The 13,711-nt window shown below is 40.3% G+C and overlaps 1 protein-coding gene across 23 annotated transcripts in view; it reads right to left on the bottom strand.

The window, feature by feature from the left end:
- Positions 1–13,711, bottom strand: part of NRXN1 (neurexin 1) — a 1,116,259-nt gene that overhangs the window by 410,362 nt on the left and 692,186 nt on the right. The window lies entirely within an intron of this gene.

Genomic DNA, 13,711 nt, shown 5'->3' with positions numbered 1-13,711 from the left:
GTCGATCTCTAATCATGACTATCTCACCAAACAACCTCTGCTTTTATTTTATTCTATCTTATAGGGCCTTGGTCCCTTTTATCTTTTTGTATGATCCCAATAGGTCTGCAGAGACTGGGTCCTTTTAGTGGTTCTTTGCCAGAATCCCTGCAGAATCCTTAGGCTACTCATCTCCTTACTTGTGCTCACCTATTTGCGTGGCAGAAACAGCACCGGACTCTGAGAACCGGTGTGCTGTATTTAAGTCCCAGTTCTGCCATTTATAAACATGTGACTAAGTCAGGTCACTTAAAGTGACCAAGCCACTCTGTTTCCCCACCTGCAAAATGGGGCAAAACCTGCCATGCCTAATTTACAGTCATATTGTGGATATCATGTGAGATTAAAACACGAGAAACAATTTTTTAACATTAAGAGCTCTACAAATGTGGAAGTGGAAATGCAATCAAACATCTCCCCAAATACCAACAGGTCATTGGTCGGTTTCCTATAGAAATTTGCAATAAAGGAAGATCTGTACTGGTCTAGTCCATCTGATGGGTCGATGGAGCCTCTGGTATGTTTGTAAAGCAGTGGTGGAATGAAGAAGAGATGGCTCTCCCCTCTCCTGCTGGCTACTCTAAGACACTTGGAAAACGTCCTTGAAGTGTTGTAAGAACACAGGCAGGCAGGTTGAGTTTTAAACCCTGAGGCAGCAGAATAGCTTTGACGCCTCTTTCAGACCCTGTGCCCTTTGCAGACAGTAAGATAATGTCCTCCCCCAAGTAGCAGGCACTCGATAAGCACTTGTTGATTGATTGGTCTCTGCAATCCTGGCACTCGTTGGAAGAGTGACTTGCCAGCAGAGAGTGTGTAAACACCCACATTTTGGTAATAACCTAAATATCTGCATATGGTGAATGAAGAGGCTGAATGAAAGAAATTACGTAAAAACAGAAAGTCAGCTCCCTACATCTCTCTCCTTTATCATTTTCTCTTGGCAGAAGCAAGACTTTTAACAGCGAGGATATCAGGGCATCTTAAAGGCAAACAAAGGATGGAGCACTGCCCCGCTCTTGGGGGGCTTTTGGTCTCTTTGTGTGTCTGTCCATTACTCAAGAACGTGGTCCCCTCCGGCAGCTCCAAACGGTGTCTAGTGAGCACAGCATTGTGTTTTACAGCTAAACTAAGAATCAGGTCTCTTCTATACTGTTTTTCTCCAAGGCTGGAAAAAACATATAATATTATATCGTTTGATAGGTGCATGTCTAAGAAAACACACACACACACACACACACACACACACACACACACACACACAGTCATTCATTTGGTGGTCAGACCCAATTGTCTGGGATGACTAAGAAAAACTAAATCTGCAGTCATTTCATTGTTTAAAAAAAATAGCACAAGTGGAGTGAAGGTGGTGTTTTTTGCTCTTGTTAAGAATGCCTTCCTACTTTTTAGAAAGAGGGGGGAAAAAATCAAGCATGGATAGTAAGTTCCTGTTAAACATTTAAGAAATAGGCTAGCTATATTTTAAAAGCAGGTGATTAAATCACAGTTGCTGACCAATTTTATTTGATTTAGTATTCTGAGATGCTTATGTTCTGTTTAAATGCTAGACTCTTAGCATTTGGCTAAGGCATAAGCATCAGAGTGGCCACAGTAAAAGACGTGACATACTGATTCTGGGTCAGGAAATACTGTTTCTCTTACCTAAACCTCTTTTTGCTGTACAGCCAGGTAAAGATGGCTTTGTGTTTGCTGACATTTTCAGAGGCCTATTGGGCCAAAAAAAAGCTGGAATCATTTTTTCCTAAGTCTCTCCTCCTCATCAAAGCCCTCTCCTCCCTACCCTATCTTAATGAGTCCTAATCTAAATTTTAAAAGAATTTTCTAAATGATAACAATACGAAACGAAGTCCAACCCTAAGCTGCATCAATAGCCTTGGCAGTAAAGCCCTGATGCAAGTTTCCTGGTTTAACTCCCACATGGACAAAGGGCATAAAAATTATTGGTTTTCTGCATTATATCCTCTTGTTAATATCTGCGTCATCCTTTTTCGGATTAACCAAACACCAGGAAAGGATCTCAACTTCAACCCCTTGCCTTCACTTAAAGAATCCACCAGATCAATCTAGCAAGATAAGAGGACAATCTGTTTTAAAGACTCTGAGGATAGTTGCTCTCATAACTAACCTCAGTCCTTCCTGGATTTTTTCCTTAATTGAGTCCAGAGCGGAGAGGAGCCACTGTTGGAGGGCGGTTAATCCATTACTTGAAGAATAGCAGCCATTTATCAGGTCCTGTGCCGGATGATTACATAAAGTATCCGGACCTTTCAACAACCCCACAGAGCAGATATCACAGGTCCTATTCTACTCGTGAAGAAACTGAGGATCAGAGAAGCTTAGAAACTTGCCCACAGTCAGTTAGTTAGTGTATAAAAAGACATCTAAAAGAGTAATCCTTTATCTCACTAGGGAATTCCTAGAATTCATGTGGTGTTAGTATAAGTGGAATGAATGTAATGCCAGGAAATAAACTGCAATGAAAATTCTGATATTAAATTGGAGAAACAAAAGAATCTTTAAGAAAAATGTAGCTAAGAGATTCAAACTCCAAAGCATTTACCATCTTTTTTGAATGATGCTTTACCTTACAGTCTGAATAGAAATGAGTGGAAAAAACGCTTAAATTCTTTATGTAGTCGTATAATACCATGCAACCAACACAGTTTGATTTTTTAAATTTTAAAGGTTTCATATTAAGAAACCATAATTAAAATTAGGATAAATACTTAAAGTAGTTTACTGTAAGTCTTTTCTCTATACCCTGCCTCCAGAACTATACAATTTTATTTAACTATTTACAGAGGGACTCCTTTCATCTCATGAGAATATAATCACATAATCAGATACACTGCAATTGTTTCCTTTTAATTGTAAATCATGGCTGCACTTGCAAATTAGTCTATTATCACAGCAGATCTATCAATTTGGTGGGGAATGTATTTGCCAACTAGAGTGAAATAAGTTAATAAACATTAATAAGGATCTTAAATCAATCATTCCTTTACTCTTGATGTGGTGGCGGATATCGAGATTAATAAATCAGTCAAACCAAATAAAGTAACAAGTAAGGGAGGCACAGGGAGGCCGCCTGATGCCCTGTGTAGTTAAGAAGCAGGATGCTTAAAAACAAATTGGAAGATGAGGTTGAGGCACTAAACTTTCAGCGAAATGACTTGTAAATTAAACAAAGTAAATCCAGACAGTCATCCACGGTTGGTCCCTTATGTACCACTGGTGATAAAAGCTGGAGGAGAAAACACAATGCTCAGTCAGGATAAATTATGTCTGTTGGCAGCACATTGTAGGCATTAAGAGCATGGACTGCAGAGCGAGCCTGCTCCAGTTTAAATCCAGGCCCCACAACTTTAGTTTTGTAACTTTGTCATCTCTTAACCTTGCTGTGCCCTACTATCCTTCAGTGTAGAAGGGAAATTAATATTACCTATCTCACAGAGTTGTGAGAATTAAATGAGCCGATATTTTGTTAAGGGCTTAGAATAGCACCTGATGTATGACAAGCACTGAGTGATTTTTGAGTAAATAAGTGATGTAATTGGCCATTTGCTACCACTTTACATAGCCCTAGTTCTTTCTCTGCACAGCTTTTTTACTGGGGAGAATTGAGATAGTGAAATACCCCTGCAATATTTAAGTCACTTCCTTGCTATAAGCCAAGAGTTAAATTAATTTCTTGGGTAACGATAATTAAAACTTTTATTTATTGTATTAAAAAGAAAAAGAGAAAAAGTGTTATGTTTAAAAATAACATTACTGAGGCAAACGTTTTATTACTGGCAAGTACAAATAGACTGTTGTTATATATTTTAGTCATTAAAAAGGCACCCAGATAATCAATACCTTGTGTATCTACTAAAGCACAAGGCTTTTGTATAAAGATATTTATCAGAAACTCATCAGCAGTGTTCTACTTTTGATAACTGTATGAAAAATTGTCAATAGAAGCATCAACAACTCTATTATCTCATTTAGGACAAGTCCCAAGGAAAAGAATGAGTGAGGAAACCAAATACATTATTTGCATATACAACAGCATGTCCAATTAACCACTTTGCTGACAGAGATTCATTTATTATTAATCTTATTCCAGCATATGTTAATACTTTGACAGTGGACATGAAAAGTGACTGATACAGCACACTGCAATTTTGGAAATGTTAAGTGAGGTCTTCAAGGAAGTGTAGCTTAGAGTGCTGAGAAATGTTTTGTTATTTCAACTTTGGAAAGATGTAATGTAGAGAATAATCAATTTACAATGAGAATATAGGCTCAAATAGTCTAAAACGGCAAGATTTTCAGAAATCAATATGAAATATAAAATAAGTAGACTACTAAATAATATTCTGCAAAATAAAGAGAAAGTTTAATTTCTATAATATACCTTCCAGGCAAAAATTCCCAGAGGTATTTAAACTAACCATGCTTCAGTATTATTTCTCTATACTAGCTTGTTATATAACTGATAATTGAAAAGTACAACTACATATACAATGACATAGATATGAACTAGAGCATTTATCTTGAAAAATTTGAAAGAGAAGTTCATCAGGAAAACCACACATCTCTTTAAAACATCCTGCTGCTTGCCCAAATAGAGTGTTAATTGGATAGTATATGAGTACCACAACAGTGAGCTTCCATATTTGCCCTAAATGTATTTTTTTTAGAACAGCATCACAGTCACTCATAGCAATGTGCTTTATGCTGTGGAACTATCCACACTTTAGATAATTCAATCTTAAGGTAAAATTAGAGATTTCAGAATCTGAAATCATCTCAGCTTTAAGAAGCATCAAAAATACCACTTCTCTTTCTTTAGCAGCTTTGAGTCCTGTAGTCATGATGACCAGATGGCAACTAATAGCCAAGACAGGCTGAACCATATAAATAATTACATGTACCAATGTTAGTCCAATGGCAACTCAGATAACCAAAACAACTGTGCAGAAGTGATGTCCAAGTCAATAAATGTCTCTGCCTTGTATTCCACTGCACATTAAAAATCACTCCCTTACCATTTACTTAAAAGTTCTGTTTCTTTCTCTCTGATCATTTTCATAGATATATCATAATGTTTTTTCATCAATTTAGTTACATGGGAAAAAAAAATCACCAAGTATATACATGAACATAGAATAAAGAGTGTAACCTTGCTTTTAAAAACTGTGGGTCACATTACATAATACATTTAAACTGAAGATCCTATAACCAAAAAAGTCTAATATTTTGAATTTCACAATGAAAATGTCTACAAGATTCATAGAAACTTCATGTAAAACCTAATATGTACATAACCAAGTATTCTGACTGCAAACTGGAGAAACACCTTTCTACCTCAGTTCCAATTCACAAACGCCATAGATATTAAGTTCATACAATAGACACAGCAGGTTCTTCTTAGCGGCTTGTACACTTGGTGATTAAGAGGAAGTCTGTCCAGGAATCATCATTTTTTAGTCATAAAGTATTTTATTGTAATTATTTTCTGACTAATTACATTATTTACCACTGCCTTTGTCTGATGCTTTAAGTTGAATTTGATAATGGCCCTCATTTTTTAATCCATCCCCACCTTACGCTACTTTTCAGTTAAATATCAAAATGCAATATTAACTAAAATTTCTTCCACTAGAATGGAGACATACATTTCATATCCATATTCACCTGAAATTCTTAATAAATATATGGGTTAGCTACCTTTTTTTGGCTAATTTTATTCTTAATGAACAAACAATTTTTTTGTTTGTTTTTTTTGGACTAGTGAATTGGTAAGTGATGACAGTGGGACAGAACATAGGTTTTCTAAATTCGAATGGAGTATTCTTTTCAAAACCCTGCCTCTTAACATATTGGAGTGAGAAAGCAAAAGTACTGCGGCTACTTATTAATTAAGTGACCCTGGCAGAATCATCTCCTCTCTAAATCTGTTTCCTTGTCAGCAAAATGGTGATCATAAGCCCGGCCAGGGTTATGATGATGATTAAATGAGACACTTTACACAAGGGATCTGTGGAAATATATTCTTAAAATATAGCTGTTTTTACTAAGTTCTGTCAAAAGCTTGAGGGAATTCACTGTTATATGATCAACACTGAAAACACTCTTGCATTTTGTGAGAGAATGGAATATTTTAAAAGGTATTACCAATTTCTGTGTGGAGAAATACTCTTCACCCTACACAGCCCAAAAAGGACTAGGCAAAAAGAACAAGTTTCAGGAAGCAGGTGCTTTTCAAAGATACATTCCTTAGGACCTCAGCTGAAAAGCAAACACCAGGCAAGTACCCTGAGCCTGACCCCCATACCACGGCTCCTGTGCACCTAAGAAAGCCACCTCTACCTAACGATGAGGACAAATGGATGGCTTAAGGGACCTATATACAACCTTTGCAAAAATATCTCCAATTACAGTATGTTTAGAATCAATAAAGCTCTGGGAAAAGACAAGAGTATAAGGATTTTAAGAGAATATTATTGCCAAAGGAATCTTAGAACTCAAAGTTGGAAAGGATCTTGTCCAATTAAAAAAAATAAACAAGCATATGAATGACAAAACAATATAAAAAGTCATGCTCAACATTACTATTAAGATCCTTAACACCTCAAAAAAAAAAATTGTGTCTTTTATTAAAAAGAGGCACACAATGGAGTGTAAATGAGGCACTGCCTGACTGTGCAAAGATGGTTTTCTCTACAGGAACTTAGTTCAGTTGCTATATTCTCTTCTCAAAGACCAAGGTTCTAATCCTAGCTAATCACCTGAAAAGAACTGCCTTAGGTTATACAGAGTTCAGGAAAAACTGTGGATAAACTAGTGTAGCCCCTCCTCACTGCTGGAGCACAGGCTTCCAGGAAGAGTATTCTAAACAAGGAGGAAGATGAGTTAGAAGATATGAGCTCTGCTTCCAACTCTGCTACTAATTTGCTGTGACTTTATGAGTCCAGTTCACTTACATTACTTAGCGCTCTGTTTTCACATCTTTAAAATGAGAGGTATGTGCTCCTCACACTTTAGAGCTCGAAGAGAACTGATGCTCAAAGCTGTAACTGAATTCCAGAAGTCACACAGTTAATAGCTGGTTGAATCAGAACTAGAACTCAGGTCTCCTGATTTCAAGGTCTGTTCTTCCCCACTAGATGTGTCTTCTCTCTGAAATCTCTTCTAATTTTTTTAAAATTGTATTTTATCATGGTAAGAACACCTAACATGAGATCTACCCTCTTAGCAAAATTTTAAGTGTACAATACAGTATTGTTAATTTTAGTCACAATGTTGTACAGCAGATCTGTAGAACTTACTCATCTGGTATAATTGACACTTTATGCCTGTTGATAAGCAACTCCCCATTTCTTCTTTTCTCCAGCCCCTGGCAACCACCATTCCACCCTCTAATTCTATGAATTTGACTATTTTAGATACCTCATATAAGTGGAATCATGCAGTATTTGTCTTTCTGTGGCTGGCTTATTTCACTCAGCATGATGCCCTCAGAGTTCATCCATGTTACCACATACTACAGAATATCCTTCTTTTTTAAGGTTGAATAATATTCCCTTGTATGTATATTCCACATTTTATTTACATATTCAATCAAAATCACGATGAGATATCTCCTCACACCTATTAGTATGGCTATTATCAAAAAGACAAGTTTTGACAAAGAAGTGAAACTGGAACCCTTATACACTATGAGTAGGAATGCAAAATGGTGCAGCCACCGTGGAAAAGAATATGGAAGTTCCTCAAAAAATTAAATATAGAACTGCCATTGGATCCAGCAACCCCATTTCTATGTATTTATCCAAAAGAATTGAAATCAGGATTTTGAAGATATGTTAGCATTACCATGTCTATTGTAGCACCCTTCATAATAGCGAAGATGTGGAAACAACCTAAATGTCTTTTTTTAAACAAACATTTATTGGGGGCCTATTGTCGTCTGGGCACTTATCAAATTCATGGTCTCATTTATTCTTCACTGAGGTGTAACTCATTGTATTTTCATTTTATAGATTGAAAAAACAATCTTAGGATACAGAGCTTAGTAAATTTACGCAATGCTAGTAAGTGGCAGTGGCCAAATTTTCACATAGATATGTTTTTGAGAATTATCTTCACCAGACCAAGCTGCCTCAATTACTCATACATTAGTGAGAATTTAAATCAATGAATTCCCTGTCTTAAATACCTTTGCGAAACAAGCCTTACCTCTAGTTGAAAAATAAAAGGCTCTATGTTTTGTTAGAGGAAATATATGCAGCAACTTGGTGGAAAGCAATTGTGCAAGGAGCTCTTTCTAGAACATTAATATTAAAGGATAATACAAAGTGATGTAGCTGAAATTCACTGTTGATGTTTTTATCAGATCATTTCATGTTGAGTCCCAGATGACTGCTACACATATGTAAACTTTATGGTTTTTGTATTTATGCTCAGAGGCTACTTGTTTTCAAAGGGCAGGTTTTGTTTGTCTGTTTGTTTAAAGATTAACTCTTTCTGGGACTTCCCTGGTGGTGCAGAGGTTAAGAATCCGCCTGCCAATGCAGGGGGCACGGGTTCAAAGCCCTGGTCCGCAGAGCAACTAAGCCCGTGCGCCACAACTACTGAAGCCCGCGCACCTAGTGCCCATGCCCTGCAACAAGAGAAGCCACCGCAATGAGAAGCCCACACACCACAACAAAGAGTAGCCCCTGCTCACCACAACAAGAGAAAGCCCGCGAGCAGCAACAAAGACCCAATGCAGCCAAAATTAAATAAATAACTATATTAAAAAAGATTAACTCTTTCTAACAATAGCTTGTATTGGGGGAACTAAATTGCAAAAATTTTTGATGGTCGTGCTTGGGTATATTAGCTCCTCCTCTCTCACCTCTGCTCCCATTATCCCCCTTATTACCTGACCTTTCATGGTGCCTGGTGCACAAACACAAAAACATGCACATATTATAATATCATATATTTACCAAATGAATGAATGCACAATCTAAGAAATCAATATATTAAAGTTGAGGGCAACCAAGACCTTAGAGTCTTGGATTACTTGGACCATAATTAATTCAAAGATTCTTCCAGGAATATTAGCTGACCATCTTGCCTAAAATATCATTGCAGGGCTTCCCTGGTGGCGCAGTGGTTAAGAATCTGCCTGCCAATGCAGGGGACACGGGTTCGATCACTGGCCCTGGAAGATGTCACATGCCACAGAGCAACTAAGCCCGTGCGCCACAACTACTGAAGCCCGCGCACCTAGTGCCCGTGCCCTGCAACAAGAGAAGCCACCACAATGAGAAGCCTGCACACCGCAAGGAAGAGTAGACCCTGCTCGCCGCAACTAGAGAAAGCCCGTGTGCAGCAACGAAGACCCAACACAGCCAAAAATAAAAACAAATAAATTAATTTTAAAAAAAAATCATTGCAGTGATGCACATTTTTGTCCAATAAGCCAAAGTAAGGAAGCAGTGTGTGGTAGGAACATCTACTTCAGCAGAATATTCATAGCCAAAAATGTTCTGGGTAACACATATGAATTAATTACCAGAAAAGCTAAATTTTTCTTCAACACAGTAAAGTCAAGTATATTTTGAAAGGTGTTGCTAACTCTCTTGGTTGCTAGACAAAAGAGCAAAGGGATCACTCTATCAAACAGCACCCTCCTGCCTGTGAGAAAAACAAAAGAAAACCAAAACCCTCCTCAGAATCAATGAAGTGATCCATGCGACACCAGGCAGAGGCCATCAGCCTCTCTCACAGGATTCACTCTTGTTAATACACGCTGGAAGCAAAATGTGAGGCCCTGGTCCTTGTAATGATTTCTGCTCCAAGAGATCAACCATCAAAGCACATGGAGGACCCTCTCAGTTCAAGTTTCAAAACCTCTGAGCTCATGGAATTGCTCTGGGCTAAGTGCCATGCAGAGTTGATTCTATCAGAAATTCCTCTTTGACTCCTACCAGAGATTTGGTTCTATCTTTTGGTGCCTCTGCAGTGTGCCTCAGTATCCCTGCAAGAAAAAGGATATTCAAATTCCCTCCAAAAGCTCCCACTCCTTTTAGAAGTTTAGTATGTGTGTGAAAGTGCCTCAGAAAGAGAAACATTATAAATTTAAGATACAATTATTTTCCTCATAGAACAGCATTGGGCTACCTCAATTATAAACCACACTTTTAAAATCTGTTAACATTTCCTTCTGGGAAAGCCCCTTTGCCCTTTAATAGTAAAAGCTAATCAAGGCAGTATAATTTCTGGAGCTCATATTTGTGGGAGGAGAATGGCTGGCACTGGTGTGCTCATTCCTATGATGGTTTTCTCCTTCCTTTATGTCCTGAGATTATTGAGAGGCTCTAAGCTAATTTTTGAAAGTATGCAGACAGAGGTACTTAGGAAAGCCAGGAGCAGAGATGGAAACCTGAGCATTGCATTGACATCATTCTATGTTTGGCACATATGGCACATCTCTAAAGCAATACCAACCGAACACACTGCTTTATTCTGAACTCTTGCTGGCTTTAAGTAGCAGTCTTAATTACAAGCAGGCTTGCTTTTTATCATTTACAGTCACACAGTTCTCCATTTATTTGACTAGGAAAATTCAATTTTTCTATAGAGGTATTTTCAACCTTTATATTTTTAAGTACATGCAAAATAAAATGGGATCCTGCAGTGATCTCAAAACCTGCTTCTCATATGCATTTTTTTAAAAAATCCTCATCATAATCTCTGCAACTGGGTCAGCTTGCACAAAGATGCTCAGGGTAGCCATGAGTGCTTTCAGCACCCTGCAATCCTTGTAAGTGACACCTCATAATAGTGCAAATGAAGCGTGGCATGATGAGAAAATGAAGAAGAATGGACCTGGATAGTCAACCCAGCAGTTTTCAAAACACAGAGGATAGGCTAAATTTTGTTCCATAAAATACACCACACATGATTTTTCTTTTACACATTCAAGCACATATATTCTTTCGCTATTATGAGAAAAATATCTTATGACTCCAAGAAATTCTACTATAAGCAAACAGGGTAGCTCGTGTGTTCATCTACATATGTATATTTGCCATGGTCTCACATTTTTAACCAAACCTCATTTACACCTGCCTTGATTTTCAGCCAGGAATTTATCATGTTGTCATTCACCTTTGTGTTTTCCCTTCACCCTCATCTCTTAGGCTCAAAGATTATTTCCTTGTGGGCCCTTTGCCTAATTAGCTGAATATTCAAGGAGTTTATTGACCCAACAAATTCACCATCACCTCTTTCTTATTAGGTTTCTTTTAAGCCATCACCCTGCCTGCCCTGCTCTCAGCCCCTCTGCATCCCCACCTCACTCCCATCTCTCCATCCCCCACCCTCAGAGGCTTATTTCATCTTTAATGTTCTTGGGTTGTTCTCTAGCCAGAGTTTTTTCCCTCTTTTCAAGGGAGGCAAGAGATGAAGTGTGAAAAATTCACACCGGCTTTTATTTGGCGGAGGTTGGCTACTGACAGGTAAGTTTGCTACTCTGATTTTTTTTTTAAAAAAGGGGGGGGAAAGAAAGAATCAGAAAGCTTCCTCCAAAAGTGTGTGTGAGCAGGGTGGGGAGAGTTTCAAAAAGTAACAAACACGACCATACTATGGAACCTTCAAAGAAAAGAGAAAGTTTTCTGACCCAAAAGAATAATCACAACCGCTGCTCACTTTCCTCCAATATCCATCTATCCTTTCTCTTTCCCAGTGACAGATATGCCTGGTTTTTCATTCACGTACAGAGACAATCACTATATTCTGGAGGGAAGGAAATGTTTGTAGAGACCAGCAGACGGGGGCCTGACTGGGGTAGAAGCTACAGAGGTGAGAGGACAGGCGTCCTCTCTGCGGCAGGGTTCCCTTGGTCTTCTCCTCTCCCCACGTCCCTCAGGCGCTCTCCCTTTTCAGCCACATCCCTCGGGAGAGAGGCAGAGCCACAGAGAAGGAGAAGTTAATATGCATATGAGATTATTAGCCAAGTGCTTCCCACTGGTACAATTCAGCGCCCAACCCCCTTGCATACCCCCATCTGGCTCACCGCACCCACGCTCTGTCTGCCCCTCATGTGCCTGGGCTCGCCTCCCTCCCCCAGGACTCACATAATTTTGCACAAAGGCCAGGCAGTGGGTGAGAACTGCACCCGGGAAAGGGAGCAATAAGCTCCCAGAATCCTGTGAGCGAGCGGGGAGAGCAACAGCAACTCCTTGCTGTGTCTGAGGGATCTATCCTTTCCGTCACTTTTTCCATAAAAGCCCCCTTTGGAGGCGTCACTCATGTCTCCAGCCTAGGCATGCTTAACTGGAGAGAGTCCTTGAGAGGGAACTGGGAGAAGGAAAGGAAGGGATTCCCGGGCCCACTGTGAGGTGTGCCTGGGCCACTCCCAAAGGAGGTGCCCAGCGGATTTGTTCTCTTCAGCTGGGTTAGGCTCTAACCTCTCACATTTAACCAGAACTGTCCCCAGGTAGGAAGCCAGTCCCTGGGGAAGGGGGCCATCCCAGTATAACTAGCAGCTGCTGGGGGAGAGGAATTACCTAGGGAGAGGGGCAAAGGATCCAGAGAGGAACCAAGTCTGAAAGGGAAAGGGGCCCTACAAGCAAACGAGGGGGAAAGAGATGTAAAACAAAAGTGTCCATAACTTTCGCCCTGCTTTTTAAAGCAGCGGACTTTACACTGGGGAAGAAGAAGAATTGGGAGTGGGGGAAGACTCACAAAAAACAGTTGATGTTTTATTTATTGGCAATTCAGGGAATCTGAAATAGGCATTTATCTGAAGATGCCAGGAACCTGGCCTTACACTGCTGGTCATTCTGGAGAAGAAACCTGCCAACCAAGGCCTTGTCTCCACACTCTGCTCTTTACAAAGGAATTCCCGGTGAGGAGAACAGCTTCTCTCTGGTCTAACTTCTCCTCCTTCAGGCAGACCTCCTGGCTTAGACCAGCCAGCATTGCCCCACCTGCCCTCCTTGGGAAGCACTATACTCTGAGGAAGGAGGAAGCAGGACTTCCCTTATCCCAGCAGCCTTCAGACATGGTCCAAAAAGAAGTAAGTGTGTGGGATGAGGGAAAGGGGATGGTGTTCAGAGGTCCCCTCTAAACTGGGTAGGAGTTGGCAGGCACTAGAGAGGGTGCCTCCATCACCCTCCTACTTTCTCCAATTAAGGGAAGAGGTGGAGGAAAATGGAATTAGCCTCCAGTTTAGTGAGTCCCGGGACCTGCCACTTCACCGTCACTGCAGTCTGAGCGCTCCTTGGAGGAACTTGCGGGCTAGAACCTCTCCCTCCCCCAGACCAGGGAAGATGGGCAGGAGGTGGGGCAGCACACAGCGCACAGACGAAAGGTTCGGCAGAGCCCTCCTCTCTCAGGAGCTCAGCTCCCCGGGCTGAGCCCGGCTCCCCATTCGGCCACGCCGAGTGACCTTCTCGCTAGAAACGCCCCCTTCCCGCGGGGCCAAGGATGGTCTTTTAATAGGTGCCCACGTCGCTCTCCCGGCACCCTGACAAGGAACGCCCCTCCCACCCCTCACCGCAAACACCCGCGACGCCTTCCTCCAGCCCCTTTCTATTGTCTTCAAAGAGATAAGTGGCTCCCGCCCAACACACCCAAATGCACGTCCCTTTCTCGCGCTCCCATTTCT

This window comes from Balaenoptera musculus, chromosome 13 (assembly GCF_009873245.2).
Source record: "Balaenoptera musculus isolate JJ_BM4_2016_0621 chromosome 13, mBalMus1.pri.v3, whole genome shotgun sequence".
Taxonomy (NCBI): domain Eukaryota; kingdom Metazoa; phylum Chordata; class Mammalia; order Artiodactyla; family Balaenopteridae; genus Balaenoptera; species Balaenoptera musculus.
Note: the sequence above shows the minus strand (reverse complement) of the source record. Positions and strands in the feature narration are given on the sequence as shown.